Source organism: Lissotriton helveticus, chromosome 4_1 (genome assembly GCF_964261635.1).
Source record: "Lissotriton helveticus chromosome 4_1, aLisHel1.1, whole genome shotgun sequence".
NCBI classification, from domain to species: domain Eukaryota; kingdom Metazoa; phylum Chordata; class Amphibia; order Caudata; family Salamandridae; genus Lissotriton; species Lissotriton helveticus.
In genome coordinates, this window is record NC_136063.1 from 1972696105 (window position 1) to 1972715648 (window position 19544).

Genomic DNA, 19544 nt, shown 5'->3' on the forward strand with positions numbered 1-19544 from the left:
GGAGTATACATGCAGTCTTGTATGCAGCTGAAAACTTGTGTTTAATGCCTTCAATTGCCAAGTCTGTATCCTTAGACTTCCTGCAAACACTGTGACACTGCTGTTTTAGTATTGTAGTGAGCCAGTCAGCAGTATGTTCTTTTTCATTGTACCGTGGTAAACCTGAAGCTGTAATAAATTTAGTGAGGAACTTTCTTTGCAGAAGTGTAATGATCCAGTCAGTATCTAGATACTCATGGATTAAAAGAGGCCTTAGTGCATAGGCTGTTTCAAACCTCTATAGACTGTGCATGCACTGTTCTATGCACCAGCAAACTTTTGTTTTATACGTTCAATTCCTTAATGTGTATCCTAATACTTCCAGCAAATATTCTCACACTACTGTTTCAATATTGTAGTGAACCATTCAGCAATATGTGTTTATCTGTATACTGTGGTACAACTGAGGCTGTTATAAATTCAATCAGGTTCTTTCATTACAGTCTTGTAATCATCCACTCACTATCTAAGTACTCATGCATTAAAATAGGCCTTAGGGCATAGACTGCTTAAAACCCTTATAGACAATGTATGCAGTCATCTATGTACTTGCACATTTGTGTTTTATACGTTTAATTTACTAGTTTGTATCGTAACACTTCCAGCAAACACTCTGTCACTGTTGTTTTAGTTTTGTAGTGACTCATTCATCGGTATGTAGTAATCCTATCACTACATTAAAACACTAATGGGCATATATACAATAACTGGCAAATCCCCAGGAATATGTCAGTTATTGTGCTCCGTGACACCACAACCATGGATGCGCCGTATTTACAATGCGGTGTACCATGGGATAAAAATGGCACATATGTGATGTATCTGTGCTGTAAAGGTGGTGAATTGTTTGAGTTATGTTGGAAGTGCAACGTATCTCCAGCAATGGTCTGGGGGCCCTATGCTCAGACTGCTGTGTCAATCCTTACACCTGCTTCAAGGTAGTGCAGGGTTTTGACACAGCATGAGTGCAAAAGTGACAAAGTGAAATCTTGTAGATTTTAGTCAGCCACTTTTAGGAGGTGTTCCTGCGCAGGAAAGCCCCCCCCCCATGCAGGAACGTGTCCTTCTGGTGTCCTTCTGGTACAGGGATTTACAATGTGACGTACCTCCCAGATACGTCACATTCTAAATATCACATATCGTGGTGCATCTTTTGCACCACTGCTTCATCAGAAAAGTGAACCAACGGTGGTGTAAAAGAGGCACTAGGGTGTTGTAAATCTGCCTCTAACAAACACTTACAAATTCACCAGCAGTGCATTCTTTTTGAATTTACTTTCATTATTATTTTACATTAAATACGTACGGACATCTGATAGAGTTTGAGGCAGACTACGATGGAACCCTGGTCGGATGCTCTAAGCAAGAGGCCTCGGTCAAAATTTTACCCTCAAATTTCATAGTTTTTGTGGGGCTTTTTCTCAGGGCGTTAAGCAAGGTATTTCGTCAGGCAGGATTTGGTGCAGGTTCGCCAGCTTGAATTTCTGTGTGACGCCAGTCAAATCTTTGAAGTCTGTAGCTCTGGAGCTTTCAGTGGGACGAACTTGAAATCCAGGTCACAGTTGAAGGTAGCCGCTTTGACTATCAATGTTGAGTCGGTCCCCCTGTAGAGCTTTTTGCAAACTTTGCTCCAAAGATTTCCAAATTTCTGGAACTCCTTTCTAAATTTCCTGTTGAGGGTGCAAAGTGTCAAGAACACAAGCGCAAGGGTTTGGAATCTCACAGTTGATCCTTGGGTTCTCTGGATTACAATTCCCCAAATGCACCTGGTCAAATTCTTAAAGACACACTCGAGGATGGAGACTCTTGGTGGAGATGACACAGGTGGGTTCAGATAACCTGTAGCTTACAGTCCACTCCTTAGACTACAGTAAGGCAAAGTCCTTCTGGTGTTGAGTACCACAGTATGCAGCAAGTGCAGTCGTGGTGAGTGCCTTCCTCTTGGTGCAGGCCAGGGAGTCAGCAAGGCAGTACTCCTTATTCTTGCCTCTTCAGGCAGCTGATCAGAGGAGCTGTGCAGCTCTTCCCTATTTATTCACAGTTTATGGGTGTCAAGCAGGGGGGCACCCGTGACCAGTGGGATGCAGGTGTATGACCACTTCCTCCAAAGTGTGGATATTCTTGTCCCAGAAAGCCCTATTCTCGCAAAATTCAACATGGAGAGCTGGATTAGACTAACCCAACCTACTTGTGTGGCTTATTTTCCTAAACACTCCCCTCCAACCCTTTCCTTATCTAAATAGAGTGGCTCCTGTGTGGCTCGGAGAGGAAGGATACGGGGCCGGCCTGTGCTGTACTAAGGTGTCATTTTCCCTTTGAAGACCAGTTCGGCTAACCCTCACCCCCTTCCTTCCATCTGCTCTGCAGCTTGTACTTCTCCACCCAGAGTAAGCCCATTGTCTCTCTAGCAGGGTTTTTCACACCTCATTAGAAGAGCCTGGTCAGCCTGGGCAGAGGTTTGTCAATCAGGTGTGAGCAGCTGAAAGACTGGAATTTGGCTCACAGAAAAGAAAGGTTAATTCTTCTTTTCTGTCATAGTTATTATAAATCTAACAGAGGCAACTTGTTGGGTTTATCTTAACTATTAAATTGATACCTTGTAGTATATTTTGACGTGGCTCCTATTATTATGTATGCTCCTATTATTATTTATACTTAAATAAAATATCTCAATGTTTGCCTATGGAGCCTTTAACTACACTATGGAAAATCGAATTGGCAGTGTTTCCCTCACCAGGGCTTATAAAACATATTTTATAATGTCCCTGCTTACAGTTACAAGGCACCCTTTCCAGAGGAGGGGGGGGGGTTGTAGGTGTGACATATGCACAAGTAAAGTTGTTTGAGGCTTTTGAAGTATCTTTAAATCCAAAGTCGAATATGCATATACATTTAAGTTAAGGGCAGGCTGAAAGGCAGTGATGACTTTAAAGATGAAAGCAGGCACTATGGTTGGGCACACTTCAGTGCATTAAGTCTTCTGGCCTCTAAACCTACATGCTCTACTACATACTAGGGACAGTCTTTCATTACCAATTATAATTATACCTAATTTGCATATGCTTATAAACAGAGCACTGGCTATGGGTCTGATAAGCAGAGCCAAGGGCACAGTCAGACTCAGTTACCACAAAGCAAACAATGGAGGTGATCAGGGCAAAAAGTATGACTTTCTCACTTAAGTAACAATTCAAAACTGACAGTTTAGCAAAAAATAACAGATGAAAACACTGTCACCAACTGTTAATTATTTATATTTCAACAATTAGTTTCCCTAGGAAAACCATCATTCAATCAAACTATCAGGAGTTTGTATAGCGCGACTACTCACCCGTGAGGGTCTCAAGGCACTGGGGGAGGGGGCTGTTGATACGTCTGGGCATGGAGGTTCAGTCAAAGAGCCAAATATTGAGGTCCTTCCTAAATTGGGTCAGGGACGGGTATTGCTTGAGGTAGAGAGACAGGGTGTTCCAGGTCTTTGCATTTAGGAGAAGGATCTTCATCCAGTTATGGTCTTGTGAATCCATGAAACGGTGGCCAGGGCAAGTTGAGCAGAGTGAACTTGTCTGGCGGGTACATGGGATGCAAGGTGGTGGTTCAGATATGCTGGTCCTGCATCGTGGAGAGCTCTGTAGGGATATGTGAGGAGCTTGAAGCTTGTTGATTGGGAGCCAGTGGATTTGTCGGAGGCGTTGTGTTATGTGGCTGTGGTGGGGGATATTGGGGACCAGTCTGGCTGCAGCATTTTGGACGTTCTGTAGTTTCCTGAGCTATTTCTGGGTGAAGTCAGAGTAGAGTGCATTGCCATAGTCAAGTCTGCTGGTGATGCATATGTGGGTGACCAACTTTCTGGATTCTGTGGGGATCCGTCTGAATGTCTTTCAAAGCAGGCGTAGCGTGTGATAGCAGGATGGGGATTCTGCATTGATTTGGTGGTTCATTGTGAGCGAAGAGTCCAGAATGACGCTGACACAAATCCCCCCTTGCTCAATACAAAATAGTGTCTAGTTTTCAGAAATGCATAGCTTTCAGCGTTTTGATGTAGGATGAGGCCATAAAAAATAGGAAATGTGGAATACCTCTCCCAAATATACAGGAACTGTGGCAAAAAATGTTTTACTTTTGCAACTCCACTTTTCTTGAATGTGGGAAGATGGTGATCTTAGCCTAGCAAACCATTTGTAACTGCTATTTTCAGATAAAAGGTATACGCTTCCTTGCTCAACACTTCTTCCAATTTAAAAAAAAAACTTTTTGATATATTCTGTTTCTTTTTTCAATTCACTCAGGGAGAATTCACAAACCCTACATACGTTTGACATATATAGGATGTGGGAAAAACAGGGTACAAGTTTGGCACGGATAACCTTTGTGAAAGAAGAAATTATGAAGCCTTAAGCAAGGTCTACCTTGAGGGGCATATTTATGGGGCCCTTTCAGTGCAAGAGCATCACTTTTTGCAATGCTCTGGCAGCACAAATCACAAAATCATATCTATGAGGCAACACATAGCCACTATGCATGGATTTGAATGGCCTCATAGATTTGGAGTGCGGCCATGTGGCACAAATTGCTGTTTTGCCTTACTCTGCACTCTGGAGGCATTCCATGGGCATTGCATTGGGTTTTCTCATGCAACACCCATTGAGTTTGATCGTTCCCAGATTTATCAGTGCATGTAGGCCTCCTGAGGTGAGGTGTCACAAGGAGAAATAACTTTATTTCTCTTTGTTTTTCCTCTTTCTATGTGTGCTGCATCCTGCAGCATGCATTGAAAGAGGAAAATGCCTCTTAAGGTTGTGTCTGTGCAGGAAGGTTCCCCTCCCTGCAACAAAAATAACCATGCCAACAACATAGGCACCCTTGCACCATGGTGCAATTGTGCCTGATACCAAAATGGTGCCAGCACAGTGGGAAACGACAGGAATGCTTCGTATTGCATAAATATGGGGATTTCCTGCCCTTTCACTTTGATGTATGGCAGCACAGCAAGCTGACTTGCTGCTCAGCAACAAATCTCATGAATCTCTAATAATGAGGATCTAAACATCTAAAATTAGCTTAATGTTTCAGCAGGGAAGGGTTTAGCAGCCAATTGTGTAATGTCTGTGTGGCATTTACAACTTCTTGGTCATTCTTTCATAATTAAGTAATAGGTGAGTGTATTTTACCAAACTAAGGGGTAGATTATGATGGCGGTGAATCTGCATCCTCCGGGCCGGTGTAAGCCACCGCCGGCCCGGAGGATGCGGATTCACCGCCGCGGTCCCTGACAACACCACCCGCCAGATTAGGATGGCGGTGGCATCAGCGGCGGACGGCAGGTCCATCCACTGCTGATCCGCTGGGTGTAGACCGCTATTTGGTGGCGGTGTCTGCAAGACACCGCCAGCCAAATTAGGAAGCGAGTGTAAACATGCTTTTCCGCGGCGTTTTTTCCGCTGTGGAAAAGCATGTGGACCTTTGCTTCTGGGGGCCCTTGCAGGCCCCCCAGGGTGAAGAGGGGGTGGGGGTGCACATGGGGGGTACCTATGGTACCCCCCTGCATGTGCATGCACAAAGAGGCAGGCACCGCGCGGTGCCTGCCGCTTTGTGCATGCAAATGCAATGCATGCATTTTTAACATTGCGGCGGGTGCTGCTTGAAGCAGCACCCGCCGCAATGTTAAAGGTACAGGATGTGACTGCCAGGGTGGCGGTCACATCCTAATTGGCATGGAGGGAACGGCGCTGCCCTTGCGGACGGTCCTTCCACCTCGGGGGTGGCGGACGGACGCAAGTCCATCCACCATCGTAATCGGCCCCTAAGTTTATCTGGCAAGGATTTCTGTCAGCTTTGCATCAACAGCTGAGTGTTTTCTGTTCATATTTACCTCATAGTCAAAGAGACAACGTATTTTTTAGTGTCTGTGCATATTGTGTTTTCACCTTTGATAAGACCTGTCTCTGGGCGGAAAACACAATTACCGCTTTCTCATTACCTCCTACATCTCTTTAATCTCTCTGTTGAGTACTGATCTGACTCCTGTTCAGGTTTCTTTTATTAAAAAGCACAAACCCCTATATTTTAAACACCCTGCATTCAACTAGAGTTTCTCCTAGTGACCGGGTGGTCTTGCAAAAATTATGAGTTGTCTTGTGTTTGATTATTTGTATGTAGGCTGCATCTGTCAGTGAAGTAGGCTAAAGTCATCAACTCAGAATGCAGTATGGAGCTTCCCTATTATAATGTTGTAAGAAGTGGTAAGAAATATTTGGCATGCAAAATGAGTTTGTGTGAGGAGCATAGCATAAAATGTCAATTTTTTACCGAAGATTATGTATAGAAAAGAAATGGGACATGGTGCTCTTCAAACATCCTTTACATCTCATCCTTGGGCCCAGAAGCATAATTTGCTGCTAATGCCACAGCAGGCATAGGATGTGACAGCAGGCGAAATCTATCTAACTGACAATGTAGAACCCCTGACCCCCCAATTATGACAGGTAAATGTGGTGTAGCTCCTAGATAAGGAGATGAGTGATGTAGGAACACAGCCTCGAATGTGTGTGCATATGTGTGCAATATATTCAGTGGGTAACTGTTGATCAACACCATGGCCATCATGCAATTCCCCCCAATTCGATATCATTATTCTTAAATATATACACATTCTAGTCTTACCAATTGTATCATTCTCATGGCTCTTCACTTATGTGCCTGATTGATTCTATGATAATGGGATTATTATTAGTATACTTGTACATCATGGAACTCTGATACCGTTGCTGAAATTAGACAGTGAGGTTCAGCCACCCATGAGACCGCAATACATGACCGTTTAGCAGTTATGTCATTTCTCATGAATTCTCGTGAAATATCCAATGTTATAAATTGACATTTTGGCCCTCATTACAATGTAGGATTGGGAGCCTCCGTTCGGCAGTTCCAACTGCACTATTTGGATGCGACTGCACATGGAGCGGTCTGAAATATCCATTTTTCAATGGGAGCATGTGCGACAGGCTGAAACCACCCTCAGCACAAGCTCCCATTGAAATTGATGTTTTTAAACATCCCTGCACCATGTAGCAGGCACCTTGTGTAGGGATGTTTAAGAGGGCACCATAGGTGCCATCCCCAGAGCCAAATGCACGGATTCTGCCTCGGTCTCTGCTTACCTTGTGCCAGTGCCTGAGATGTCAATCACACACCATCCAGTCAGGACGTGAGTAGGATTACAGCCTTTGATCTCCATTGGCCATGCTGCACGTGCCACCGCGAGCAGTGTGTCCCTCCTGCCTGGCATAGGCGCAGCCTGCAGTAGAGAAAACACATTCTGTACAGAGAAGTGACTGTGTGGTTATGTCCTGACTGTTGACCATCGTTCAAAGAAACAAGGGTTACCCAAAGGAGCAGTAGGTCAGGGACCTTGGGTAGTGTATACATTTACTAAAGACAGTGGTCCCTAGACAATTCAAGATACTTTTTGAAGGAATCAATATAGACTAAATAGTTGGTATATTCCTTGTCCAGCCGGACAGTTTTTATTGTAAACTGTGTGGAGCATCGACTCCACACGTTGTGAGGACCCCATTCCGCCCCCACCAGTTCACCCTATCTGGATGGCTCCAACCGCCTATCCTTACTGAATTCCCCCAGTAAGAACGGATCCAACCACCTACCTTTCCCGTGAAGCTTTATATTGAATTCCTCCATGTCCATTCAGACTCCGTCTTCACCCCCGGCAATACCAAATCTTTTGAACGACCTGCCGGTCCCGCCCTCTCAGGTGCATTTGGCTATTCCACCCAGTTGTGGTCTATGTCACAATATTGCAATGTGTAAAGGCAAGAATTCAATGTCTTGAAGATGATCCCTCTATCCCCACTTAGGGATCGAAACTTCATCATCCATAATACACTATATGCCTATAATTACAATGTATAATTTCAAGCAATAGTGTACTCCTTGCATTGCAGTCTGTTAATTTACATGATCCACAGACCTTTTTTCCCTTGCCTCAAACACTTTCCATTATGTTTGATTTGTCTTAAATGTGGTAGTAGGACATCGGTGGTGTCCCACTTGAATCTGCATACCAATTTATGTTACATTTTGTTATTTTACATTAAATACTGTCCGGCTGGACAAGGAATATAGCAACTATTTAGTCTATATTGATTCCTTCTAAAAGTATCTTGAATTGTCTAGGGACCACTGTCTTTCATAAATACTGACTGTTGACCATGGCATGACAAGAGTGAAATGGACATCTGCAATTGAAACAAATTGTATTACCTGAGTGATCCTCCAGATAGCTCAACTGAGTCTTCCTACAAGAAAGGATTGTGGGCCAACCCATATTACCACTAAAGACTGTCACCTAGAATAATATGCATAATATTTACCATAGTGCAGCAAATGAATTCCCTCTGTTTGCTATATACAGTATTTATGTTAAGTGTAAAGTTGCAATAGATGACTTTTAATTTTAATCCAAAGAACTGGCATCTCTTGCCATGCTTTCTGACCTCCTGGTTTTGACTCTGTTTTTGCTGGTTTAGTGTCTCTACACACTTTGTCACTGCGTTATAGTCTAGTGCTCCTATCGTAAATTGGATTATGGATTGATGTTTCCATTATTGGCATATTTGATTTACTAGTAAGTCCCAAGTGAAGTGCAGTGGTAGTTCTTGGGTTTGTAAATCAAAACTACAAATGGGCCTGCAGCACTGATTGTGCCACCCACAGGAGTCGCCCTATAAATGTATCTCAGACCTGTCACTGCAGAGTCTGTGCATAGTTTTTTACTACCATGTTGACTTGGCAAGTGCACCAACTTGCCAAGCTGTAACATTCACTTTTATTACATGTGATTCATTCCTAAGGTAGGCCCAACGTACCCCTATGGATAGGGTGCAGTGTATGTGAAAGGTAGGACATGACCTGGTGTGTGTGACCTCTCCTGATAGTGAACTACAGTGTAATTAGTTTATCACTGTTGAAAGGCTATCTGGCCCTAAGGATACAATGGAGAATAGCTGGTAACATTTTACAAGTTTATCTTCCCATTAAAAACAAGATAGAAAAATTGAGTTTAGTATGCCTCAAATCAGAATGTGGAGATGCATCTTTTAGGAAAGATGATCTCTATGTTCTTGTTGTGAATCTATCTAGGACCCTAATCAAGATATCCCCGATTCATGCCCTTATATGGTTATAACAAAACATATCCTTATAAAGGCATAGGAATCATGTCCACATCTAGTCATAGCCCATGCAGTCCAAATACGGCAAGACTACTCCCATAGACTCCTAGAAAGTACAACGCGTTCTTTAAACAAACCAAGCCTCCAGCAGCCCGGGAAATCCCCCTGCTTTTGTTTTGATTTGCAAAAGAACTCCTGGAGTCCAGAAATTACTGTTAGTTCTTAGTGACGTCTTATGTCCAACCTTACGTCAAACTCGGCACCTTTCAGGTATAAATATACCAACAGTTGCCTGAAGCAAACACACGGTGGTTTGGAGCAGAGCGGCTATCTACTTGCCCGACGCCCAGCTGTTGCGAGTGCCGAATGAAGCCTACCCTCCCATTTGACGCACTGAGAGAGACGCTGTCTTTTCTCCTGCCGAGAAATCCAGCTCCGGTGTTTCCAGTCACCCTTGCGGGTTGCTGGGAGATCGAGTCCTGAGAGAGAGATACAAGACCTCCTACATTCTATTACCAAGGTACGGAGCTGACTAAATCCTTAAGAGAATTCTTGATTCAGATTCTTGGCAAAAAAACAACTTAACTTAAACTGCAACTTACTTACTCCTTCCCACGTATTAGGCTTAGGTCAGGTACACCGGGGTAGGCGTATCTTAGAAGCACCAGTTGAGTATGTTAGTCAATGTTTTTATGTATGTATATATTTTATCCGTTTTAAAGTATCATATGGCTAAGAAACCATATCAATGCTTTTACAGTATTATTTCATAATACTCCTTTTACCTTGGATGAACCAAAACCACCTCAAGCTTAACCCGGACAAAACAGAGCTTGTCCTGACAGGCGGCTCCACCAGCCCTTGGACCTCTGCCTTTTGGCCTTCCACTCTTGGTCCCCCCCCCCCGGTTCCCTCTCCTTCAGTAAGAACCTTGGGAATCAAAATCAGCCAGAACCTCTCCATGCGCCCCCAGGTCAGCTCCGTTGTGTCTTCCTGTTTTCTGTCCCTTTGGGTTATTCGAAACATTTCTCGCTTCTTTTCCCTTGACGCTCTTAAAATCATTGTTCTGGCTATGATTCTCTCAAGCTTGGACTATGGGAACTGCTTGTACGTGGGCATTCCTGCCTATGAGCTGCAACGCCTCCAGATCATCCAAAATCAGGCTGCTTGCCTTATCCATCGTCTTCCCAGGTACCACCAAACCACTCCATTACTTAAATCCCTTCACTGGCTACCCATCTTGCAGCGAACCCTCTTCAAGATGGGATGCATGGTCTTCATCAACTCCATGATCACCCACTACCTCCCCTGCCGTGAGCTCCATTCGTCTAGCCAGCTTCTTCTCAGCGTTCCCCGCTTCCGCAAGACCAGAGCAGGAGGCACTAGGTTCTCCACTCTTGCCCCCCGTTTCTGGAACAGCCTTCCGCTCACCATCATGTCCATCACTGAGTATCTGCACTTCCGTAAGGCGCTCGAAACTCATCTGTTTGCTCAAGCCTTTGCTACCCAGTAATCCCTTGGTGCTTCACTCATCCGCCTCCGTTAATCACCCAGCGCCAGGAAGCCGCTTGGTCACAGTGCGCTTTATAAATATTTTCAACTTTCAACTTTCAACTTTTACTGTACGCCCTTTACTTTATGATAAGTATTGCAATTGTGGCAACTCATTTCTCTTGCATGAGAAAGAAGACTGCTCAATAAATAACACCTTTTATTGAAAATGCCCGTCTCTCTATTTCTCTGCACTCTGGTGAAACTAAGTATGCACGACTGACTGAGTGAAATAACTGTCTATTGTTTTCACACGACTCTAGAGATATACTCTTTATTCTGAGGGAGCAAAGTTGTCGTGTTTATGCGGTTGTCAGAAACTAATCCCTTCTTGTCTATTTAGGAAATTTAACCCCTTCCTGTTCACTCGAGAAAGTTTCTAGTGACCTTTGAGCTAGCTGGCAAACCTAATTAAGTCTAACATAGTCAGTAGAGACCTAGATGACCTCCGTCCTACGTCTAAACTGCTGTTATGTTATTCCAATGCGCAGAGCCTATTGGGAATATAGGAACTACACTACATTCTGTGTGTGAAAGTACCACTTTTTGAAAGTAGGTATGTTCTTGCTTAGCCATCCTGTAGTCCTCTGCTAGGTTGTGGACTGACTGTCTGGCTTTGGAGTGAAAGGGAATGTGCAGTCTCTTCAGACAGCCACTGGGTGGGCCAAGGTGTATCCTGCCTTTCCTGGATGAGTTAGAGCTGAGCTGAATAGACCTGGGCTGTATTTAGAGTAGTGGGAGGAGATTTTCTTGCACCTGATTGGGCCTGGTCTGCCTTTGACAATGCTGTCTCCACCTCCGGCCGGGAAGCTGGGCCAGAGAGGACCAAACTGGTTTGGACTGATCACAGACACTCTCTGCCCAAGAGAACAAAGAGAAACTGAGTATAAATATCGTGGCCCAGACCCCAGAACATTAGAAAATGATGGGATCAAGGAACCTGTCAAGGAGAAGAGCTGGAGGAGCTGGAAGGATAAGTAATTCCCCTCTGCTGTGTTGTTGCTTTGCTGTGTTGGTCTGCAGTGGCTGCTTCTGCCTTTGGCAGTGAAAGGACTGGACTGCACTTTCTTCACTTACTGCAGAGTATCTCCAAGGGCTTGAGATAGAGCTTGCCTCCTTTCCAAATGTCTTAGGGACGGCAAAGAATTCACTTACCTCTAAGTACTGTCTCTGGGACCGCATGTCTCAGTTGCCACAGAAGGAAACCGCAACAGAACGTCACCAATAAGACCACTGGTGGTTCTGTGACCTGATGGCACCGCAGAGGGCACTGTGGCAGTTGGCACCACAAACCTGTTTTCAGTGAGCTGCCGCATGCACCATGACCTGTGGGCACCATTCTCTTCACCGCCTCACATCACTCCACCACCCTGGTCTCACAGACTACGCCTTAGCCAGCTGACATCACCGCTATGGTCTAAACCGTAGTCTGGGGGCACTGCTCATAAGCTACATGCAGCACCGCTGCTTCTCACACTGCAGCCGCAGCCCACCGATACCAGCCCCATGGACTGCCAGTCCAGGATGGCCGCTGAAGCCTGCATCATGACCATTAGCACCACAGAGGTCACCCCTGCACTTCGCACTGCAACTCTGGTCTCACCAATGACAACGACCGCCGCTGCCACCAAGCTGAACCTTGCACTGTGACCTGTGGGCACCGCACTCCACACTGCTCCACTTCACACAGCCGTTTTGATGACTGCTGCCAATGGAGCACCCCGCTGCGGTCGGCTGGAGCAAAAAGGTACTGTTTACTAGTCTTCTGACACTGACGCCGGTCCGCACCGGCGCAATCGATCAACCCTGGTGGACTTAGTTATTTTCAGCACAGCAGTAGCACCAGACGGAGTTACTGCCTTCAAGGAACTATATTTTTAAAGTTATTCTTGCAGAATACCTATTCTGATTACTGTATATTGGACATTTATAGTTTTGGTCTTGTTTTGCACAGAAAAATATTGGTTATTTTTTAAATCTGCTGTGGTGTCCTTCTTTTTCTTTTCTTTTTGTCCTCATATCATGCAAAGATGAGATATAATAAGACCGGGATCCCAAACCGGAAGCTTTACCGACCCGAATCATTCTAACCTCTCCCGGAACAGTGAATACCTTCTTGGGCTGAGTTGGAATGTTGGTTTAAATCTCCCAATTCTTTAAATTGGCCAATCATGGTACCACCACCGTGCCGAATCCAGAATTTGTTATTGCGGCGAGAGGAATCATCGGACTCCCTTCCTACCTTTCCCTATTCAACTGGCCCAATCTAAACATATTCATTTCCCATTTCTCCCAGTATTTCATCTGCTTTCTTCCTTTTCTACTCAGGTCCAACCTCTTAATTCCACACACTGATGTCAACCAGTCGTTCACAGTTGGGGGGGCTACTATAATCCATTTTATGCATATCTCCCGTCTGGCAAGTAAAGTCAATACAAACAAAAGATTCTTTTTTGTTTGAAGGTAAAGAGCCCCCGTTGGTATTTGTTTCCCCAAAAATATTAAAGTCCACGATTATCTCTATGTTTTGTCTCATTATTTCCTTTAACACCTTACCCACTTCAGACCAGAATTGTAGCAACTGGGGGCAATTCCAGAACTTGCATTTAACTCTCCACATCTCGGGCAACTTTTCTCCACATGTTTATTTATCTTGGATAACTTACTCGGTGTCCAGAAACCTCTGTGTAATGTAAAAAGATGTTTTTTCCTAAGGGGTGCAGATTGTGCAACATGCCATAATGTAGTTATAGATACTTGCCAAAATTACTCAGATCCCTTGAAGGCAAGTCTCTTCTGTGGTGTCCTTTTGTATGTGGTGTTTTCACTATATTACTGTGTGTTCTGAGCAAATGATTTGCACATCACCTCTGAGATAATCCTGACTGCTCATGCCAAGCTACCAAGGGGTTGAGCAAGAGTTAATTTTGAAGGGTATGCTCCTTCTCCTGACTATAAGGAATGGTCCCTAGTTGGATAAAGGTGCACACAATTGTCAACTAAAGACCCCCAGTTCTAAACTGGCTGAACAGTAATTTTATTGTTTTCTTATGTTTGGCCATTTTTATAACCCCTGAGATATTGGATCCTACATCCCGCATCATCCTTACCACAATCCAGACCCTTTGGCATCTATTGACCAAACTAATATGTCTATAAGAGAGGCTTCTTAATATATGCGTACCTGAGGTAGTGCCAATCCGATATGATTAGTATCTACCTGAAGCACTAAATTAAACCATTGGAAAAGTGCTTCCAATTACTTCAGTCAGTCAGTCAAAACACTTTTATTCGATCATTTAAGATCATAAAAAGACACAGAAACAATCAAATCATATAGCATAACAACAATCATTATACATTAAAAAGTTATAAAATTTCAACATGCAATAGATCATAAGATAACCCTCTAGTTCATTCTAAAATCAGACTGAAATGTTCGGGACACATATACTCTTCTTATTAATCCGCACTCCAATTACTTAAAATAGGTCATACTGATTTTACTTGGCACATTAGTAATAAGAAAAATCAACAAGGCTAAAATAGACAACTTTATCAAAGCAACTCACACTATTATTGTAAGAGGAAGACGCGACTTTCATTCCAGTAAACCTTTGATCTTTTCCATCATTTCTTCATAATTTAATTTATATAGTTCTGCATAGTGATTAGTTACTTTTATGTCCAAATCGGGAATTGGGTTGGAATTAGAAGCCTGCCACTGAAGGTTAAAAGGAAGAGTGTGAAGGTAAGTATTAAATAAATGCAATTCTGTTTTATTATGATTTGTTTCATATCCCCCAATTGATTGAATCTTCCCAAATTCTCTCAATGTCATTTTGATGTTTTTCTCTTCTGGCCTGAGGTAAAGTCATCAGCAAATAGTTTACGGTTACATACCCACTATTGGTGCCTCTATACCCAAGGTGGCCCTCATCCTAACTACTAGGGTTTTGATACAAAATGTAAATAGTACAGGAGACAAGGGACAACCCTGTCAAGTTCCCCTATTTATTTCAACCGCTCCTGCTAAATTTGTATTTATAAATACCTTTGCCCGAGCCCCTTGTTATATTTTACTAAGCATAAAAATATACTGAGAAGGAAAACCAAACCTTTAATGCTTTCTCAGCATCTACGATTGTGATCAGTGCGGTCATCTGATTCAAATTAAAAAAAATCAAATGCATGAATTATAAAAGCAGATTAGACGACATCAACCTGGCAGCCACAATCCCAGTCTGGTTGTTATTAACTAGCTTTTGGGCTACCGGGGTGATGAGATTAGCCCACATGTTCATACATTATTTTAAAATCATTATTTAATATGTATGTATGTATGGCATTTATATAGCGCACTACTTACCCGTAGGGTCCCAAGGCGCTTCGACCGCTGCGAAACCCTTCCTGGCTTCCCTGAGAGATGGTCCTTTAATGGGTATCTCCAGGGTGAGACCAGGCATCCCCGGCGGTCTGGTGGGGCCGTTAGTGAAGATGAGGCAAGCTAATGCCCAGAGTTGCCGAGTGTGAACGCTGATCAGAGTGGGCACCGAGGCGAGAGAATTATCGAGTCCGCTGACCCTGGTCCAGAAACCTGCCGCGCCGGGAATCGAACCCTGGTCCCGGGTCGTCCTCTGCTCTCGGGTCTGCCGCCTCTAACCAGTGAGCCACACTACTTTCACATAATAGGCTAATAGACTGATAGGAATTTACATTTCTAGGGTTCTTTCCTTTTTTAACAAATCTGACGATTGTTGATTCCTTAAAAATTAATAGAATCTCACCCCCTTCTTTTATAAAATTAAAAATTAAAAAGTGCCATCAAAAAGGCACTAATTGTTTAGTCAAGATTTTATAAAATTCTCTTCGAAGGCCATCATTGCAACAGGCTTTTCCACAAAGCATTGGGGCGAGGGCCTGTTGGATAGATAATGCTGTAATACCTGCTTTTAATCCCTCTGATTGTATGTTTGTCAATTGTGATACATTTATAGATTGGAAATAATTATGTATGGTCTCTTTTGAGGCTGTATAATTGGTAGCATACAAATAATTGGAATGCTGCAAAAAATGTTTAGATATCGTGTTCTTTTCAGGGATTACAGCCCCAGTCCCCAGTTTTTGCAGCTTAGTAGTTAATGCGGCTCCATGCTTAACCCTGGTTGACCAAACCAGGAATCTCCCTAGCACCTTTGCTTTCCCCATACACCTTCTGCTGATTCAGCCGTGAGCTCTCTATTTCGTCTAAAATAAAGAATTCCCTTAGCTCCCGTTTGGCTTTATTCAACTGCATATCCACTGCTATTTGTATCCCTGAAAACCAAGTCTTCTTTTGAAGAGCAGTATCTTCTGCAGATTGAAGCTCAACTTTTCAAATCACCCCGTCTGTGGCTTGTGAGGCCATAAATGCCACCATCTGACCACACACAGCTGCCCTAAAAGCACCCCAAACTGAAAAAAAGTATGCAGAACGTTAGTGATCTAAAAACATTCTTCTATATATTTCTTTATACGTATCAACCATTCCTGATTTTAAAGAGGGAGTCGATCCAACTGCCACCTTGACCGCTATCTCTTCCTTGTCTCCACTGCCAACTCAATATCAATCAATGAGTGATTGGTAAATGAATTAGCCCACATTTCTGAACCAACACAATTTAGAGAACGTGAAATAGGAAAAAAATCTATATGTGAAGCTGATTGAAATTGATGGAAAAAACAAGTATATTGCGAAAGACCCAGATGAGCATTACACCATGGATATGTCAATTGATGATCATGTATCATTAAATCTAATACTTTTTAAATACACGGATGCAATTGGTTTTTGGGCATATTCAAAATAACTCTCACTAGGTCCTGAATAACATTTAAATCGCCCCTATAATTAATTATAGGGCCCACTGCTCTAATGGCCAATTTGTTAATCTGCATGATTAATGTAAGATCATCCACTATCAGGTTGTAGGAGTTGACTCAATTCAAAGGATTTCCGTTGCTGGCTGTAATCCAGATGCATCTACCATTGGGATCTCTATGAACTTGAATGTCCTTCAACACAACCCCTTGCCTAAGCTAAATCACTACCCCCCCTTCCCGCCAAACCAGCTGAAGCAAAGTATGGGTTAAAGTAGCATTGTTTGATGAAAAGCTTGGCTGTATTGGCTGTTTAAGATTTAAGGGCCACAGCAGTATACAGATTGCCCATCATGTTAGTTATTTTTTAATTTTTTCCCATTGTCGTGAAATGCGTACTTCCCCTGTTCCAGACTCAGATTAAAATCGGGAGGGAAAAACCAACCAGCGATGCAAAACCAGGGCACGCTACAAATTCAACGACATTTGCTTAGGTACTACCCCTGGTGTGAAACCTGGTGGCTTTCCCCTAATGCACCCTCTAATGTTGTGTTCATGCTGGAGGGCACACAAAAACACAAAGATAGAAAAGGCATCCTGTGTTTCTCTCTTCTTTTTTAATCGTTTTTGTGTTCCCCACTGAGTCTAATACGGTGTCTTCAATCAAGAGCAGCGCAGCAATATCTTTCAGCTGTTTGGTACTGCATTGCAGCACGCTGCTCCTCAATAGGCTGCACCACTCATCTGAGCCCATCAGCAAAAGAGGCTCACTTGATAGCTGAAAGCAGAAAGCTGTGCTGAAGCTCTGTGACGAGAGCCACACTGAAGCCCCCTCTGCCACTGCTTAGGATTGTCCCAGGGCACAGTGTAAACCCTCCAGTAAATTTTTCCAGCACCGCCCGCTGTTCCATGCAGCCAAGTCTCAGCCGTGTCCTCAGCTGTGTCTCAGTGTCCTGGCAGTCCACCACCCTGGAAGCAGAAACTGATAATGCGCTGTGAGTTGTGGGACAGGGGAGGGTTGGTCACCTAGTAGCAGTGTATGTGGGATTACCTGCTCTTAAAACAGCAAGGAGGATTTATCATTACCTTTTCGAGCCTCTGAAAAATGAACAAGCTACTCCTTTCTGATCAGGAATTACAGCTTAAAAGTGTATAAAGGAATTTCCAATGCTAATCTGTGGGAGTAGCAGGCCTTGCACTAGTGAAAAGAGAATTTGGGTGTTTGTCACAGCCACGACATGTAAGACATAAAGGTGCATATTCTACCTTTTACTTACCTATCACCGAGCTCTGTGGTTTACCTAAACCTACCTTATGGGTGACATATATGTGATAAAAGGGGAGTTTAAGGATTGGCAATTAGTTTTAAATGCAAATTCGAAGCGGCGGTAAAGTGCACACTCTGGTCCTGTAATGACAGGGGTGAGACAGGTTTGAAAGGTTACTTATGTGGCTGGCACAATCAGTGCCACAGACCCTCTAGTAGCAGTCAGTTTACAGGCCCTGGCTATATGGTATACTGCTTCAGAAAAGGACTTAAGGTAAACAAAATCTGTCATTTGGGTATTCACCAATGTCACCATGTTTAGGGGAGGAGAACATGCACTTAAGCACTGGTGAGTAGAAGTGCTCAGAGTCCTAAGGCCAACAAAAAGAGGCCAGCAAAAAGATGAGGAGGAAGGCAAAAGGTTTGAGGTGACTCTTTAGAGAGGGGCATTTTCCTACATAGGCTGTCCCACCTTCCTGTGACCTTGTAAATATGAGGTACCTGCGATAGAGACAGATATTCACTGATTTCCCTCACCAACGCGTATGAAAAAATGTACTCTTAAATTCTAGCTTTTCAGCTTGGTGCCATTATGGGTACAATTGCAGTTCATGTCAGCATGGCTTCATATCAGGCAGAGTTGCACTGTCTACACCAGCATGGCTATCCCTTTGTTGGATGTAGCTTACAATCTTCAGAAGTTGGTCACTATGATACTCCTTAATGCTGAGAATGCCTTTAATAGAGTTTCAGTAGCTTATCTATGGGCTACTATGATTAAGATGAGGTATTGCATTAATCATAAGAATAAGGTAAACGGCCTATATCAAAATCCCAACAAACAGGTCATCATCAGTGTGGACATATCCGTAGGGCTGCCCCTTGTTGCTGTTATTAATTATTCTATACATGGAACCTTATCTTTTTTGACTCTCCCATAATCCTTTTCTATCACCTGTAGAACCAAATGACATTACAGTTCACTGAGCTGTATTTGCTGATGATATCACTGTATATTCTAATAGTCTGATATACAGCACATTAAACAGGAGGCCTTAAGCTTTGGACAGGTGTTCTGCCATTAACTGAATACAACTAAAATCCATATGCTATTAAACCACTTAGTCTCACCTGAATTAAGGTTTATTCATCATGTTACATCTAGGGATTGTCATTTCAAGTACTATTCACAATATTTTCAAGCTCAACTATCAGACACTCCTTTCAAATGTGCCTTTCAGATACAAATCTGGCACAGGCTTCCTATCTCCGTAGTTGGGAGATGCAATGTTTTTAAGATGAGTGTACTCCCAGAATGTTTACATCAGTTTATTGCTATCCAGCTCCTGGTCTCTAATTCTTTCTTTTAGTGTCTCAACTTCGCAATTAGTAGCTTTCTCTAGAGGTAGCAGCTTGTGAGACAAGCTATTCAACTTTTAAAACTTCCTCAAGAGGAGGCGGCGGATCATTACAAGATTTTAAACACTATTAGTGGACCTCATTTTGGGAGTGTATTTGGTGTTTTATGATGGTGAGATCTGAAAAGAGATTGACATATGTGCATAAAGTTACCCTGGGTAGAGGAGCCTTTGGTTGGTTCTCGGGCAATGATTCATATTGCTTCAAGCGTGTGAGAC